At 41.6% G+C, this 16,231-nt stretch overlaps 1 protein-coding gene across 1 annotated transcript in view; it reads left to right on the top strand.

Annotated features, from left to right (window-relative positions):
- The window catches only part of EVA1C (eva-1 homolog C), a 69,218-nt gene that overhangs the window by 12,824 nt on the left and 40,163 nt on the right, over nt 1-16,231 (top strand). The gene's annotated exons all lie outside the window — the stretch shown is intronic.

The raw sequence follows: 16,231 nt of genomic DNA, 5'->3' as shown, positions 1-16,231 counted from the left end.
ATCTGAAAAACTAAGGACATGAGAAAACTTAAGTAAAGCTAATGAGTATATGCAAAAATAAAATCTAGCAAAGTGGGCACTCTGGCATTATGCTCAGTGCTGTACAGAATGTGGAGTAGACAAGGTCCCTTTCCAAAGAAGATTACCATATTAGACTAAGACTTTTTAGGGTGACTTGAACTATGCATCCTAGAAAACTGCTTTGGGGAACTTGGGGGAAGAACAGACAAATCGGATTGCTCTGAATTCCTGGAAGTAATGTTTTTCATGGAGGACTTCCCCCTCTGTCCTAAGCATTAATATTAAAGAGAATCCTCTATATCTATAGAAAGAGCTTAAAGAACCCCTGGGTGATGGACTAATAACAGTTACATTGACTCTTTACTAGCTGAGAGGTCCCTTTGTGAAGAATATTAGCTAATTTATAGGCAATGAGAAGGAAGGTCCCTCGCTGCATACATCACAATCAAAAGAGTTAATGTACACATATAGATCCTGATTCTCCTCTCACTTTCCCACCTGTACCAGTGTAAAACTGATCTACACTGGCATAAGTGAGAGATGAATCAGGCCCTTTATGTCTGCCACTACTAATTTTTTTTCCTGGAAACAGAGCTGATGAGAGGAGCATTCCCATTTTACCTGCCAAACCTGTACTAGACAAAGCTTTCTTTTATCACTGGACACACTGCTGCCATCTCCAGCACTCTCTTCTTGCATAAAGCCTACCTCTATAACTGGTTCTTTTTAAATTCGGGGGAGGGTGGAGGGAGGTTTTACACTGCAGTTCCTCTATGTGCCTGGCTGTTATCTTTCATTATTGTTATTAATATATATTATTTGTATTTGCAGCAGTGCCTACAACATGCTAGGCTCTATCTAGACCAATATGAAGACATCACTGTCCTTAACGAGAACCTTAACTTTGCTTTGATGGGCAGAAATCTTGAAGCCATCTCTAACCCCAAACTTTCTTTCCTTCTTGATTTTCAGACCAGGATTGCATGCCAGTTTCAGCCTGCTCAATTGCCACCTACTTTGCATATGTACAACAAGCATGTGCATGCACAAAAGCAGGGATTTTCATGCCCACAGAGTTAGATGGCAACTATCCATATAGCTATCCAGTGCACACGCTCAAGTCTTTGATTTACACATGTGTATGTGGTAGTGCCTGCCGTAAACTGTCACGCACTTGATCACATAATCTCAGTCTGAAAATCAGTCCTCTAATGTCTTGAGTATGATAGTTCCTTCTTTTACATTCTTCCTAAATGCCTCTTCTTCAAACTTCAGGTGTCCAGAACTCTGCAGCCAAATGACTTTCTCACTCCAGGAAGCAGGAACACTATGTAACAACCTAACCCTCTGTCATTTCTAATGGCTTTGTAGTTTTTTCTAAATCCAATATATATTCTCTCTCCATGGACATGTTTCATGCTACCTCTCTGTTTGCTTGCCTGTTTCCTGTCTATTTCACTCATCTCCTCCAATATTGTCTTCCTCTCTCTTACCTCCAGAGGTAGGGAATCACTCATTCATTTATGCTGACCTTTTTATGGCCCTTTCCCCCTCATTCATCCCCCTGAATGACTTCCCCACTTCAAATTTCACCTTAAATCCTTTGTTTTATTGTAATGAAGATTAACTTTCTCTGAAAATGGTTTTGTGACTTCATGAGTGGAGATCACTGTATGCTACAATAGTACTGTCTTGTAGCACAGTGAAACCGAGCTGAGTAAACCTTAGCCACTTTCATTTCAGCACTGCAAAGGGATGAAGCTGCAGCACATAGTCTGTGGTGTTAGCTGGTTAGAGCCACCAGAAATGGTCAAGCAGACTGTACAGAAATTATAATTCTTGGAGCAATATTAATCAATTATCTTAACACTGCTAAATAGCCCTGCACCTTGTTCCTTGAGGGGCAGCAGTTGCCACTGCAGACCAGCTGAGAATCAGTCACTTTCTGGTAACTTAGTTGGAAAAATCCTGGCCCCTTTGAAGTCAATGGAAGTTTTGCCATTGACTTCAAAACGGGGCCAGGATTTCATCCTGTCTCTCTACATATCAATAATGGAAATGTCGCTGGGTAGCTTTTGCTAAAAATTCACCCATGGAATAGCAAGTGTCCAGAGATAATTCTTCAAGAACTGATTAATATCTCAGTTGTAGGAGAGCTTATCAGTGGCTTAGTCATCACTGGGAGAGTTCTCCTCTTCTGAGTCTGTCAATCCTGCCCATACAATTTTTACTGGCTGTTGGCACAATTCTTGGAAAAACTGCAGGGGCTGATGGAGATTTATAAAATGGATTAGCTTTTTGGGACTCCAGCAATAATATGTGAGGTATTTCAGTTTATTTTGATCTGAAATGAATTAGCATCTTTTAAAAAATGGAGAACAAATTACTACGCTAATCAAGCTACATTTAACTATGAATTATAACCAATATAATAAACTTATATAAAGGCTTGATTGAGAGAGCTACTAAATGCTGTGGGCCTTTCATATTCAGGCTCTAAAAATAAATGTTTGCAGAATGCATTCTTGATAAAAAGGCATTCTATTAGGAAACAGATTACTTTTAATATGTGCCAGGTATTATCCTCAGAACTCATGATTATGTTCTGACAGTGCCATTCTTCACTAAGGGTGAAATGCACCCCAGTGCAGTGAGCCTGCACAAAGCTTATGCATCACTTTAACCTTATTTCTAGAGAGATAAGTGGTGCACAGGTCTTATGCTGGCCACCTACACAGAGGTGAATTAATTCCAAATGGAATGATATTGTTCTGCATAAGAATAAACTAATGAATTCCAATGCTTTGTACTGTCAGTTACAGTATTGGTGCTATTTTATGATGCACTGGAGTTGTGAGTGAGTGTTTCCAGACTTTCTGATGTTTGCATTTGTAAACTACAACATTCCAATTTCCAGACCTTCAAACTTAAAAATAAAGTTCTCCCTGAATTTCCTGACTTTCAAAGTTTTTTAAATTAACTGCTTCAGCAGTCTAAGAATGTTATTTTAAATTGAGAGATCTATTTACAATCTTAATTCTATTTAAGCAAGGTTGGTGGTTTTGGGCTGGTATTGTCTTTATGGTTGATCAGTGCCATGTCCTCTTTACAATAAGAAGTGACAGTGAGGGGCCAACTTGCCAAATCTCTAATGATCTCTTCCTAGCTAAAGCTCAGACCCAGTATCTCACCTTAATTCTCCTCGACATGCCAGCCGCCTTTGACACCGTGCTCTTCTTGACATCTTGTTCTCTTAGCTTGTATAACTCTGTCCTTTCCTGGTTCTTCTTTCACCTCTCTAGTCACTCATTCAGCATGTCCTTTGGAGGATCCTCCTCATCTACCCTCCAGTTGTCTGTGAGGATTCCACAGGCGCTGATCTTGGTCCTCTTTTCTTTTTCCTCCAAAACTTATCTCTGGTCATTTTATTTGTAAGCACAAATTTAACTACCATCTCTGTGCTAACTTGTAGATCTACCTCTCTACTCCAGAATTGTCTCCTTCTGTCCAAACTAAAATCTTGGCCTAGTCACAGCATACACACAGAAAAGCCTAGTTACGTTCACAGCATACACACAGAAAAGCCAAACAAAAAAAATACTGCTTACAAAACTGTAACACTGCTTTATTTCTTAGAATGCAGGTAACATATGAGAACCCCAAAACCAAAGAGTGACAAAGCAGGCTGCTCCCTAAACCAACTCAGCTGTCTGGCTGCAGACTGATTGCTGCTCCCAGATCACACACTTCACTACAAAGTTCCCTAGCCTGCAAGCAGGACCAGGAACCCTTCATTCATTCCTCACACTCTTACAGTGATAGATTGCAATTTCAACACAGTCCTCAATACACCAGAGGCCTCTCTCTCAGACATCCCCTCATGGATGTCTAGCCATCAGCTCAAGCTCAACATGGCTCAGGTCAGGTGGAGCTTTGAGACTGCTGGATGTGGAGGCAAGAGTGTGACTGGGGGTGCTACAGCAGCTGTTGCAGCACCTGGGCTTGGCCTGGGGAGCAGGTAGGAACCGAGGTGATCAGGCCAGGGGTGGGAGCAACTACCCCAGCCCAAATCCACAAGACCCTTCTTCCCAACCTGGTGCCAGCTGTCTCCCTCCTTAAATCTTCAGTAGCTCCCTTCACATGCCATGCAGAGCACCGCTCTGCTCCCCCTCCTATCCCTGGCACCCCAACTGTCCCCGTCTCCCCACATGGAGCACCCATCCTAATGTTCCCTGACATCCCAACTTCCTCCCATTCCCTCTGAGTCTCCCCGCTCCCCATGTTAGTACATTTAGGTTTCCATGTGCGCCTCCACCCCTCCCATTCAAAGCAACCTTCTGCCACTTTTAGGTGGTTTTCCTAGTCCATTGCTTTGACTATGTCACATTTCTTTGAATCCCTCCATTGGCTCCCCTTTCGCAATTGCATCAAACAGAAGCTGCTTGTTGTCTTTTTCAAGGCTTTTCACAATCAATCCCCCCTATCCATCATCTCATCCATCATCATGGTGTCGATCCTTGCCTCCACTCGCCCCATAATAACAGCCTTCACTGCTGACTTGTTACATTGTCAAACGAGCACCTTTGTGCTTTCTCCCATGCTGCCCTTCTTGCTTGGGAGGTGCTCCCCATAAATATTCACAAAGCTACCTCATTGTCCCCCTTCAAATCGCTCCTTAAAACTCTCCTTTGCCATGATGCCTACAAAAACACTGGACGATGATTAGGTTGCTGGTGTGCTAAGACCACACCTGTTCATGATGGCCAATACTGTGTCATTATTTATTTGTGTTCCCTCATCTGTCTGAATCCAGCGGGTGTCTCTAATCGTATACTTAGACTGTAAACTCTATGGGGCATTGATATCTTTTTGTTCTGTTTGTACAGAGCCTAGCACAGTGGGGTCATGGACCATGGTTCATGTTTAGAGCTCCTATGGTAAAAATAATTAATAATAATTAAGAATAATAACAACATAAAAACAACATAATACTGTAGCTCAATCTGCATGTATTTCATGCTTTATCTGTGTATTGTAGTGAATTTTAGTCAGAGTTCTTTGTCAACACGGTGGACACTGTAACTGAGCTGGTCAATTCTGGAAGAAAGGATTCAGCTTGGATTTCACATATGCCTTTTGAGTCCTAGTAAAATGTTGCATTCAGTTACTGACTTGTGTTACGCAGTAGGTCACACTAGACGATCACAATGGTTCCTTCTGATCTTAAAAATCTTTGAACCTATAAATCAATTTATGATGCTGTGGTTCGGGCTTAACTTCTGAGTAGGTTTGTACAGGTTTTTAGGTTACTTTACACACAGTGTAGCCCATATAATGCTTATAACGATGCTTTGAGCCAACGGGAAAAGTCATTTTCCTTAAAGCCCCAGCTGCTGAAGTCACATTATTACACTGGACTCTCTACTTTCATTTGTGGGAAGGGGGAGGGAGGGAGGGAGGGAAAGGAAGTTTCTAGCTCTCATGTTTCAGAAAAAAACTTGAAAATGTGAACCCTGATGTCTCAAAAACCAGAAGACAAATCAAAAGAACCCAACATTTATTATTTTTAAAAATCTTGATTTTTAAGCATCTCTCATGATTTTGGGGGCCTGACGGGTGAGTTTTGTATGCCTGGGTTCTGCAATACTATCCCTGTCAGGCTGGCTATGTCTCCCAGTTTAGATTTGTTTTTAAAATATACTTTTATAGAACATACGACCAATAGAAATACTTCCACCATATTAAACAAAAAAGAGACATCTTATAACACAAATAAACATTCCCCTGTAATGTTTGTAATAGTTCAGACTACACTGCAGAGCCTGTATCAGAACCCAAAGTGAAACAACTTGACTCTAAAGCAACGTGAAACTGACCAGTTGCCTACCTTCATTGTCCCAGTGCAGAGAACTGCAGAAAAGTAAACAGAGATCATAAAGACTGGCAAGTCCATTCAATTGCTAAAATGTTCTCTCTCTGAATAATCCCAGCTGTTATTAGTTACAGAGATAAGGACATTTTTTCTAACCTGACATTGCCCTTTGGTTGGAGTAGTTGCCTTTAGGAAAATTGGTCTCTGCACAGGATTATGTAAACAATACAGAAGCACATTTTGTCACTGAGGCACAGGCCTGCATTGGAGGTGTTATGAAGTCACACTTCCTGGGGAAGTTGAAGGAAGCAATTGGAAACTGCTACTGTCTGCATGGCCCGCCTGGGAGACAGCAGCTTTCCTGGGAATGTTATTCCCCTCCATGAGCAAGTGGATGGAAAGTGCGTAGAGCCATGCCCCCCAGGCACAAATCAGTGGAACTGAGTCAGCTTGAGGGAGAGGTCTGCTGCACTTTGTAAAGGACTGCAGTGACTTATTTCCTCCTGGAGTTAAGGAGAAGCAGAGAGATAATTGTGGCTTTCTGAGTCACCATCCCTTCCCAGGGTTGCTGTGTGTACCAACCCTTACACAAGGCGAGACATTCAGTCTCAATATAGCCCTCTAGGAGGTGAAAGGCTGTGTGTGTAGTACTCTGTGTAATAATAAAAATGCACGTCTACATAGTCTACCATGTGAGTAAAACAATCCAGATACCAGTACGTCACCACTTTTCTTATCAAAGGTTAGCAGCCAATTTCCATGACTATTTTTATCCTTTATTGTGTGCAAATATACAAGCATTTTAAATGCCACTTTGAAGGCTGGAGAGCAGGATTTCTTTTTGTGTCAGTCCCTTTAACATTCTTTTCTGAGAGAAATCCACCTGCTTATATAAAATCAGAGCAGATTTTTAAAAAAGCATTTTTAGAACTGAATAGTTGTGGTTGTTGCCGAAAGGTGCTTAGATCCTGGATTAGGAATTTGCAGGATCAAAGTGGCAGTTAAGATGCCAGGGAACTCATCCAAATCACATCATCACTGATATTCTTTAGGGAATACTGGGCTGTTTTGTACACAGCACATTTGGTTCCAAGTAACTTAAAACCTAAAGGATTGAAATGATTACACTATGGGGCCAAATCTTTCATGGTGTTGAGTATCCAGGATGCATGTTGGGCCAGATACTCATTTACACTATGGCTCCTTTACACCACTCTGGTAGTGTAAAAAGTCCTTAAAGTAGCAGTAAATTACATTTAAGGCCCCTTTACAATATTAGAGTGGTGCAAAGAAGCCACAGTGTAAATGAGAATTTGGCCTATCCTCAGTACAAGCCCAGCACCTCTCAGGTGGCCTCAGCACCTTTTGGCATTGGGCCCACAGAGAAGTGTCTCAGGCAGGGAAGATACTTTATTTTTGTAGAGTTTGAGTAGAGAAAAGTTCTTGTTTAACGAGAATGTTTTAAACGAGAATGTAGAGCCTGATCCTGACAACACTTTTTCATGTGAGCAGCCTCGTTGACCTCAAAAGGACAGTCACACAGGGGAGGGGCTGCAATGATGGGGTGAAATCCTAGGCTCCCTGAAGTAAATGCCTAAGCTCCCGTTGACTTCAACAGGGTCAGGATTTCACCCCGTGTCTTTGGTGCTATGGGAGATGCCAGACTGACAGCCTGGCAGACTCATGCCCTCTGTTTACCATACAGTAAAGACAGTGCAAACTCCCCCATGCCTCAGACTTTTTCTGGACTTACCAACTCTAGGCATGAGAGGGTAGTTGAGTCTTCATGTCCCTACAGCCCTTGGCCAGTGTGCTGATTGCCAACAAAGGTGTCACTTCAGATGTTTGTCCTTAGGAATTAGATGAAGAATGCCAAATCATTTCACATAAACCACCACACAGCCAGCAGATAGCAATAGCTACATTAGATCTGATGCAGTGACCTAGATGTGAAGGGTCTCATATCTCTTCTATAAGCCATCTATTCCCTTATGAAATCTATCCCTAGGGCAATTAAATATAGAGGTTTGATTTGTTTCTAGCCAGGGGTTTTCTACCATACGCTCTGATTCTGCTCTCACTGAAGTCAGTGGAGCTTTCAATGGAAGCAAAATTGGGCCCTTAGTGAGTTCTAAGGGTGAAAAAAAAGTCAAAATTAACAAGACTAGGGGAATAAAACTTCAGAAAATACCAAAGCAAAACTGTTGGCTATTTTTAGAGGGTAAAGAGATGACAAATCAAGGAAACTTGATGACTTAGAAGTTTTCAGCATATGAGAATATCTTTTTTTGAGTGTAACACTCTAATATTAGGAGTACTTGTGGCACCTTAGAGACTAACAAATTTATTTCAGCATAAGCTTTCATGGGCTGCAGCTCACTTCTTCGGGTGCATATGCATATGTAGCCCACGAAAGCTTATGCTGAAATAAATTTGTTAGTCTCTAAGGTGCCACAAGTACTCCTGTTCTTTTTGCGGATACAGACTAACACGGCTGCTACTCTGAAACCACTCTTTAATATTATAATTCCTGTCTTTCTAGAGGTGCAATTGTTAGTCAGTAAGTTTTCTCATGTGTCTCAGGGGTGGCTGCATTTCAGTAGTAAGGTGAATCCCTACATAAATATAGGTTAATATTTTCAAAAGCGCTTTTGTGCCTTAGAAACCTAACTCTCATTTACAAAATTGATCAAAGCACTGAGGAGCCTAAACCTCAGTGAAAGTCAGTGGAACTCTCATGGTCATAGTCCCTCCACCGCACCTCCCTAGGATTTGATGGGGTCCTCTACTCAGTCTCTTGTCATCTAAGTCTGCAAATGGAAACTCAGCCCTCTGGTTGGGGTCCGCCGGAGCTTGCTCCTTCCAGGGTTTAGGAGAAAAGGAACAAAGGAAAGGAAAAACAAATGAACAGGCTCAAACATCTCGCAGGCCTCCCTTCCTTAGAGGAGCCTCTGGTGAGCTGCAGTCAGCATTTTTGAAAATCAGTTAAACAGGGCTGATTTAAAAAATGTTTTAAAATAATTAATGCAAATCTTGGAAAAAATGATCATGGAAATTAAAAACGTTGATGAAATTTGACACTAAAAAGAATTTGACTATCTCAGAGTTGGTTGAAAAATACACCAAAAATAATAAAAAATTGCCCCCCCCATTTTTTTCCGTTTCAAATTTTGATGAAAAATGACAAAATTAAACTTTGGTAAATGTTGTCCAGCTCTGTCTAATATTAAAGTAGAGCCCAGATGCTCAAAGGTATTTAGGCACCTAACTCCCATTTAAATCCTTGGAAGTTAGGCACCTAAATACCTTTGATGATCTGGACCATAGGAGCCTAATTGTAGGTTCCTAGTTTTAAAAACAGAATCATTATGTTTACAATATCATTGATTCTCCGTGATTAACAATCACAGTGGAAGTTTCTCCTTAGCACTCTGACCGACAACATGTCACTGGACCAGTCGTTAATACTCATGTTGTCATGTTGCAACCACTATTATATATTTGCAATAAATCTTGTACAAAATGTGGCATGTAAGATTAAAAGGTTAAGATTTGCTGGTTATGATTATGCTATCTGTATGCATGTATCATTTTTGTATTTGAAGTTATGAATATTAGCTCTATACCTGGATTTCAAATGTTTGCTCTTGGGCTAATACCCAGGAAGTAGTTAGCCAACACATCTTGGAGGGACTATTCAGATTGAGTGGCCCATCAAAAGGACACTTAACTCACAATGGACCATGAGAGGTTCCCATCTACACTGTCTGGAATATAGGTAATGGCTTCCTGCAAGGACTGAGCGAAATTGGGCATGAACATGTGACTTGCCAGGTGACTCCAAACACTATCTGATCACCTGTGATTCTCCACTAGCTGGGTTGAGGTTTTTGTTTGAAACAATGAGTTTTCCTCCACATGGCAGAGAATATAAATGGCCCTGGAAACCCCTCTATTTTGCTTCTTTCTTGCCCAAACCTCTGGACTATACTAATGGGAAAATTCTAACCAATGGACTGAGGTCCTTCCAATGATTTGGAAGGAACCAGAGACTTATTAATTAAGCAGTTTATTCCATAACTGCGACAAGCCTGAGCCAAGAACTTTGCAATTACTGTATGCATTTGATAGGTTTCAGAGTGGTAGTCATGTTAGTCTGTATCAGCAAAAAGAACGAGGAGTACTTGTGACACCTTAGAGACTAACAAATTTATTTGGGCATATACTTCCGTGGGCTACAACCCACTTCATCAGATGCATTCAGTGGAAAATACAGTAGGAAGATTATATATATATATACACACGCACACACACACACATACACACAGAAAAAACATGAAAAAATGGGGGTTGCCATACCAACTCTAACAAGAATAATCAATTAAGATGAGCTATTATCAGCAGGAGAAAAAAAACTTTTGTAGTGATAATCAGGATGGCCCATTTCAAACAGTTGACAAGAAGGTGTGAGTAACAGTAGGGGGAAAATTAGCATGGGGAAATAGTTTTTACCCATCCACTCCCAGTCTTTATTCAAGCCTAATTTAATGGTGTCCAGTTTGCAAATTAATTCCAGTTCTGTAGTTTCTCATTGGAGTCTGTTTTTGAAGGTTTTTTTGTTGAAGAATTGCATCTTTTAGGGCTGTAAATTGAGTATCCAGGGAGGCTGAAGTGTTCTCCGACTGGCCTTTGAATGTTATAATTCTTGACGTCTGATTTGTGTCCATTTATTCTTTTGCATAGAGACTGTCCAGTTTGGCCAATGTACATGGCAGAGGGGCATTGCTGGCACATGATGGCATATATTACATTGGTAGATGTGCAGGTGAACGAGCCCCTGATGGTGTGGCTAATGTGATTAGGTCCTGTGATGGTGTCCCTTGAATAGATATGTGGACAGAGTTGGCAACGGGCTTTGTTGCAAGGATAGGTTCCTGAGTTAGTGTTTTTGTTGTGTGATGTGTGGTTGCTGGTGAATATTTGCTTCAGGTTGAGGGGCTGTCTGTAAATGAGGACTGGCCTGTCTCCCAAGATCTGTGAGAGTGAGGGATGGTCCTTCAGGATAGGTTGTAGATCCTTGATGATGCACTGGAGAGGTTTTAGTTGGGGGCTGAAGGTGATGGCTGGTGGCGTTCCATTACTTTCTTTGTTGGGCCTGTCTTGTAGTAGGTGACTTCTGGGTACTCTTCTGGCTCTGTCAGTCTGTTTCTTCACTTCAGCAGGTGGATATTGTAGTTTTAAGAATGCTTGATAGAGATCTTGTGTTTGTCTCTGTCTGAGGAATTGGAGCAAATGTGGTTGTATCTTAGAGCTTGACTGTAGACAATGGATTGTGTGATGTGGCCTGGATGAAAGCTGGAGACATGTAGGTAAGTATAATGGTCAGTAGGTTTCTGGTATAGGGTGGTGTTTATGTGATCATTGCTTATTAGCACTGTATGCATTTGATTCTTTTAACCAATTTTAACTCTCACCTTTCTTTCTTTCTTTCTTTTTTTCTTTCTATGAATAAACCTTTAGATTTTAGATACTAAAGGATTGGCATCAGTGCGATTTTTGGGTAAGATCTAAGTTATATATTGACCTGGGTGTGTGGCTGGTCCTTTGGGATCAGAAAAACCTTTCATTTGACGAGACTGGTTGTAAAGAACCACTCATCTCTGAATCCAGTGTTTTTGGTGGTGATATAAGAACTGGAATGCCCAAGAAAACTGCTTTTATGACTTCTTGTTAGCCAGCATGATGAAACAGAAGTTTACTTTTGTGGCTGGTTTGGTATATCCTATGGGGGATTAGACACTAGTCTTGGGGGTGTATCTGCCCTATCTCTCAGCAGTTCGTCCTGAATTTGGCATTCTCAGTTGTGACCCATTAAGGCACGGTTACAGACGTACTCATATAGAGTACAGAAAATGCAACATGGCTTCAGAGTTCTCACCTTTTAAGAACGTTTTTCAAAAGAAGCAGATTGGTGAGAGTGGATAGTCTAGGTAACAACATCATCTGTGTGTCTGATAATCTGCCAGATAAGGACTCATTAGCTGTCTTCAGTCTCCTAGAACTATTTCTGTGTTTCTAGTGAATGGACACATGATAGATAGATGATAGCAGTGGCTGGGATTTTCAAAGACCCTAAGGGAGATCAGCACTGAACTCCTACTGAAAATCTAGGGGAATTATGAATATTTTAGGGCTCTTTGAAAACCCCAGGCCAGGTGCATATAGTATCATGCCGTTCTGTCTATTTACTATAATAATTTGACATTAAACTGTTAAAATTAGAATAATAAAATCCCATACTAAGTCTCTTTTGTTTCTTGTTCCTTCTAGTCACTTTTTGCCTCTTCTTTACTGTATATCATGGTGTATTATTTTTCCTCTGATTGTTGGTTCTTTCCTTTCCCCCCCCCTTCCTCTCATTCCTTGCACTGTGTTCTTTCCCTCCTGACCCTATGTTCATTCTCTCTCTCCTCTCTCAATAATCTCTCACATCTCACTGCACAAGCACATAAATCCTTTTTCTACACATACCCTCTCTTCCCCAAATCTGCTCATTGTTTTAACAAGCAGACACACATCCAGATCCATCCCTTTGCTTAATCTCCTTAAAGAAGTGTGAGTAAGTTGATTTAGTGCTGGCCTTAGCTGGTGTGTTTAGCTTATAAGGCTATGTCTACCCTACAAGTGCTACAATGGTACAGTGCTGTAGTGTATGTAGACTTTTACCACAGCGATGGAAAAATTATTCTGTTGACCTTGCTGCTTCTAAAGCAGGGGTTAAATTGTCCTAACTACATCACACAGGGCATGCAGTTCTTCACAGACCTGCATTATGTAGCTGGGTTGACATAAGTTTTAGGCATAGACCAGGCCTGAGAGTCTGTTCCCCAGTTCCTTCTGTGGAATGGAGGGGACCCAGAAGCAGAAGATGTTTTTCTATCAGTTCTCCCAGAGAGGATGGGGAATCTTCTTTCCATCTTCTCTGGTGCTTCATCTCTCCTTCCACTTCCTCAAAGGGCGGGTCTAGTAGGGCTCTTTCTTCTCTCTTCTCTGCACAGACTAAGATGAGGAGGCCTCCAGGAGCTATGGACACTTGAACAGATTTTTCAAGTTGGGCTTCAATGTTGGAAATTTAAAATTTCCCATGCTCTTTTTAGTTCACTCTGGAGCACAAAGCCCTGGAGCACATGATCTTTGAACTGAGGGCTTGTCTACGTGGGAAATTGCCTGGAATAACTTTTGAGGAATAATTATTCTGCAATAGCTGCTTATATGGTCACTCTTATTTACACTAAAAGTTTCTTTTTATAGTTTAGCTTAATCCACTTCCAAGTCTGTTTTGGAAGTAGATTAAGCTAAACTGCAAAATGGCACTCTTAGTGCAAAGTAAATGCGTCCACATGGGCAGTTAGTACAGAGTAGCTGTTGAGCTTTACATTCACATCCTTGTTTATTTTGCACTAGCTTCCCCCATGTAGCCAAGCCCTTGCATGCAGATCAACAGAATTAAGGACAGGGAGAGGTATGAATAAAGACAGAGGGAAGGCATCGGTGCAGGTAGGCCTCAGAATGATTATAATCATTGTTTCAGTGTGCGTTGCTCCAGATATCTACTCACAACATGTGGGTAAATCAAAAGCAGGGGATCTCAACCTGGGGTTTGTCACCATCTTGCCCTTCTCATGTTGCTAAACAGGAGAGAAGTCTCAGCATGCAGAGGTTGAGAACCACTTATCTACAGTTTTACACCTCAGTGCATGCCTAAAAAAAACAGTGGCAAAGTAATATATTGTGCATGTTCAACACATTCTGTTGAGACTTACAATTTGGTTATTCCTAAACCAGACTTCTTTAATCATGTCTTAGGTGTGTGTGTGTTTATTGATATCTAGAGTCATGACAAATGTGAACTTTTAAAATAAAGCTGGTTTTGAGATATAGGAGCACAGAAAGCATCTGAGTAACTTTCTTAATGTGTAAAATCCATCATTTGTTGTGCTCTGGTAACTCAAAAATGGCCAAACTGAATTTTACCAAACTTGCAGAAAGAAAGAAAGAAAGAAAGAAAGAAAGAAATGCTTTTGAGTTAGTGACAAGAATGAACATTTTCAACCCAAAGGGTCATTATTTTCAGATTTATAAGCATGTGAAAATGGGCTGATAATTAAACTTTCTTCTTCTCATTCCAAACTTAGTGCTGCAAGTGGAGTTCTATAAGGGCTTAATCCTAAATTCACTGACATCCGTGACAAAGCTCCCACTAACTTTAATGGTGCAGATTCAGAATTGTAGTCGGGTTTTTGTAACAGTTACTTTCTGGCATTCTCAAATTTCCCAAGTAGGGCAGAACATAAAAAATGGGGCTAGCTGCTAGATGTGGCCTAAACTCACATCAGAGGAAGGGAGTGGAGGAGGAGTAGCTCAGTGGTTTGAGCATTGGCCTACCAAACCCAGGGTTGCAAGTTCAATCCTTAAGGAGGCCACATAGGGATCTGGGGCAAAAATTGGTCCTGCTAGTGAAAGCAGGGGGCTGGACTCAATGACCTTTCAAGGTCCCTTCCAGTTCTAGGAGATTGGTATATCTCCAATTATTACCTTTACCTTACCACCAAATCTGTACATCATCTATGAACAACCAACCTTAATTTTAACAACAAAAAATCAAAATGTGGAAAGAAATATCAGACTGTACTAACATACAGTATTCAATTGTTATTATGGTAAGGGATTTCCTGTTTTTCCCCTGAAATTTCTTAGAAGTTGTTTGTAGAGAATTGAATTGTGTATTGAAGAATTAAAATGACTCTGTTGTGCTATTTAGCTTGATTTTTAAAATTCTATTTCTCCCAGTTTAAAACAAATCACTCACTGGAAGTGGTCACTCGTTATTAAAAATGTTGCAGATGTTTTTGTCAGGAATATGTACTATTTTGTTGCCATAGAGTTGTAGGTTTTGATTTTTTTTAGGGAGCAAATATATAGAATTTCATGTCCATATAAAGATAAAAGTTCAAATGTTAGGCTTACAAACTTCCAAGTGCTCCTTTAAATACCATTGTTGTATACACATTGACATAAGGGTGTGTTAAGACTGGATAATTAAAACAGAATATAATTGGAGATAATTTTTAAATGTAGCAAATGGGACATTAATCAAACAACTCTTTTTAAAAAAAACAACTGTAGTTCTGATTTCTTGGCCATTTCATTGAATGATTCCCCTAATTTTATAACATTTTCTTTGTTTAAATTTAAATGTGAGAAGAAAAATACTTAGGGGTGCTGAGTGCTGAACATGCATTAACTTTCAAATGTGTGATGTGGAAGGTTTAAAAATACAGGAGTTTGCTGCATTTTAAGACAGTAGGGAATGTGGTCATGCATATTACCTGAAATCACATGGTAAATGCAGCTATTATGACTAGGGTTGCCAGGTGTCCAGTTTTCGACCGGAACGCCCAGTCAAAAAGGGACCCTGGCAGCTCCAGTCAGCACCGCTGACTGGGCATTAAAAGTCCAGAGGGCGATGCAGCGGGGCTAAGGCAGGCTCCAGCACTGATCTCCCTCCTGCCTGCTGAACACCTTGGGCCCCAGCCCCTTGGGCCCCAACACCTTGGGCCCCAGAGCACCCTCCTACACCTAAACCCCTAATCCCCAGCTCCACCCCAGAGTCTGCATCCCCAGCCGGAGCCCTCACCTCCTCCAGCATCCCAACCCACTTCCTCAGCCCAGATCCCCCTCCCATACTGTGAACCACCCCCCAGCCTGGAGCCCCCTCCTGCACCTTAAACCCCTCACCCCACCCCAGAGCCCACATCCCCAGCCAGAGCCCTCACCTCCTCCAGCATCTCCACCACTGCCTCAGCCAGGAACCTGCTCCCGCACCCTGAACTCCTCATTTCTGTCCCCACCCCGGAGCCTGCACCCCCAGCCAGAGCCCTCACCCCCTCCCGCACCCCAACCCCCTGAGCCAGCCCAGTGAAAATGAGTGAGTGAGGGTGGGGAGAGCAAGTGACAGAGGGGGGGTGGATGGAGTGAGAGGGGGGCGGAACCTTGGAGAAGGGGTGGGGCAAGGACGGGGCCTCCGGAGGGGCAGAGCAAGGGAGTTCAGTTTTGTGCGAGTAGAAAGTTGGCAACTGTAGTTCTGACAGCAGCATATGAATTTCCACCTCTTCCTCTGTGTTAGTTACATGCTAGCAAACACAGAACTACATGCACATCAGACTCGTATATCCCACTTTTATTAATAATGTCTGAGAGAACTTAGGTGAGGTAATGTCTTTTACCGGACCAAGTTCTAATGGTGGAAGGACCTGAAGAAGAGCTCTGTGTAACTTG

This window comes from Mauremys reevesii, linkage group 1 (genome assembly GCF_016161935.1).
Source record: "Mauremys reevesii isolate NIE-2019 linkage group 1, ASM1616193v1, whole genome shotgun sequence".
NCBI classification, from domain to species: domain Eukaryota; kingdom Metazoa; phylum Chordata; order Testudines; family Geoemydidae; genus Mauremys; species Mauremys reevesii.
The sequence above is the reverse complement of the archived record's forward strand: the minus strand, read 5'-3'. Positions and strand labels throughout refer to the sequence as shown.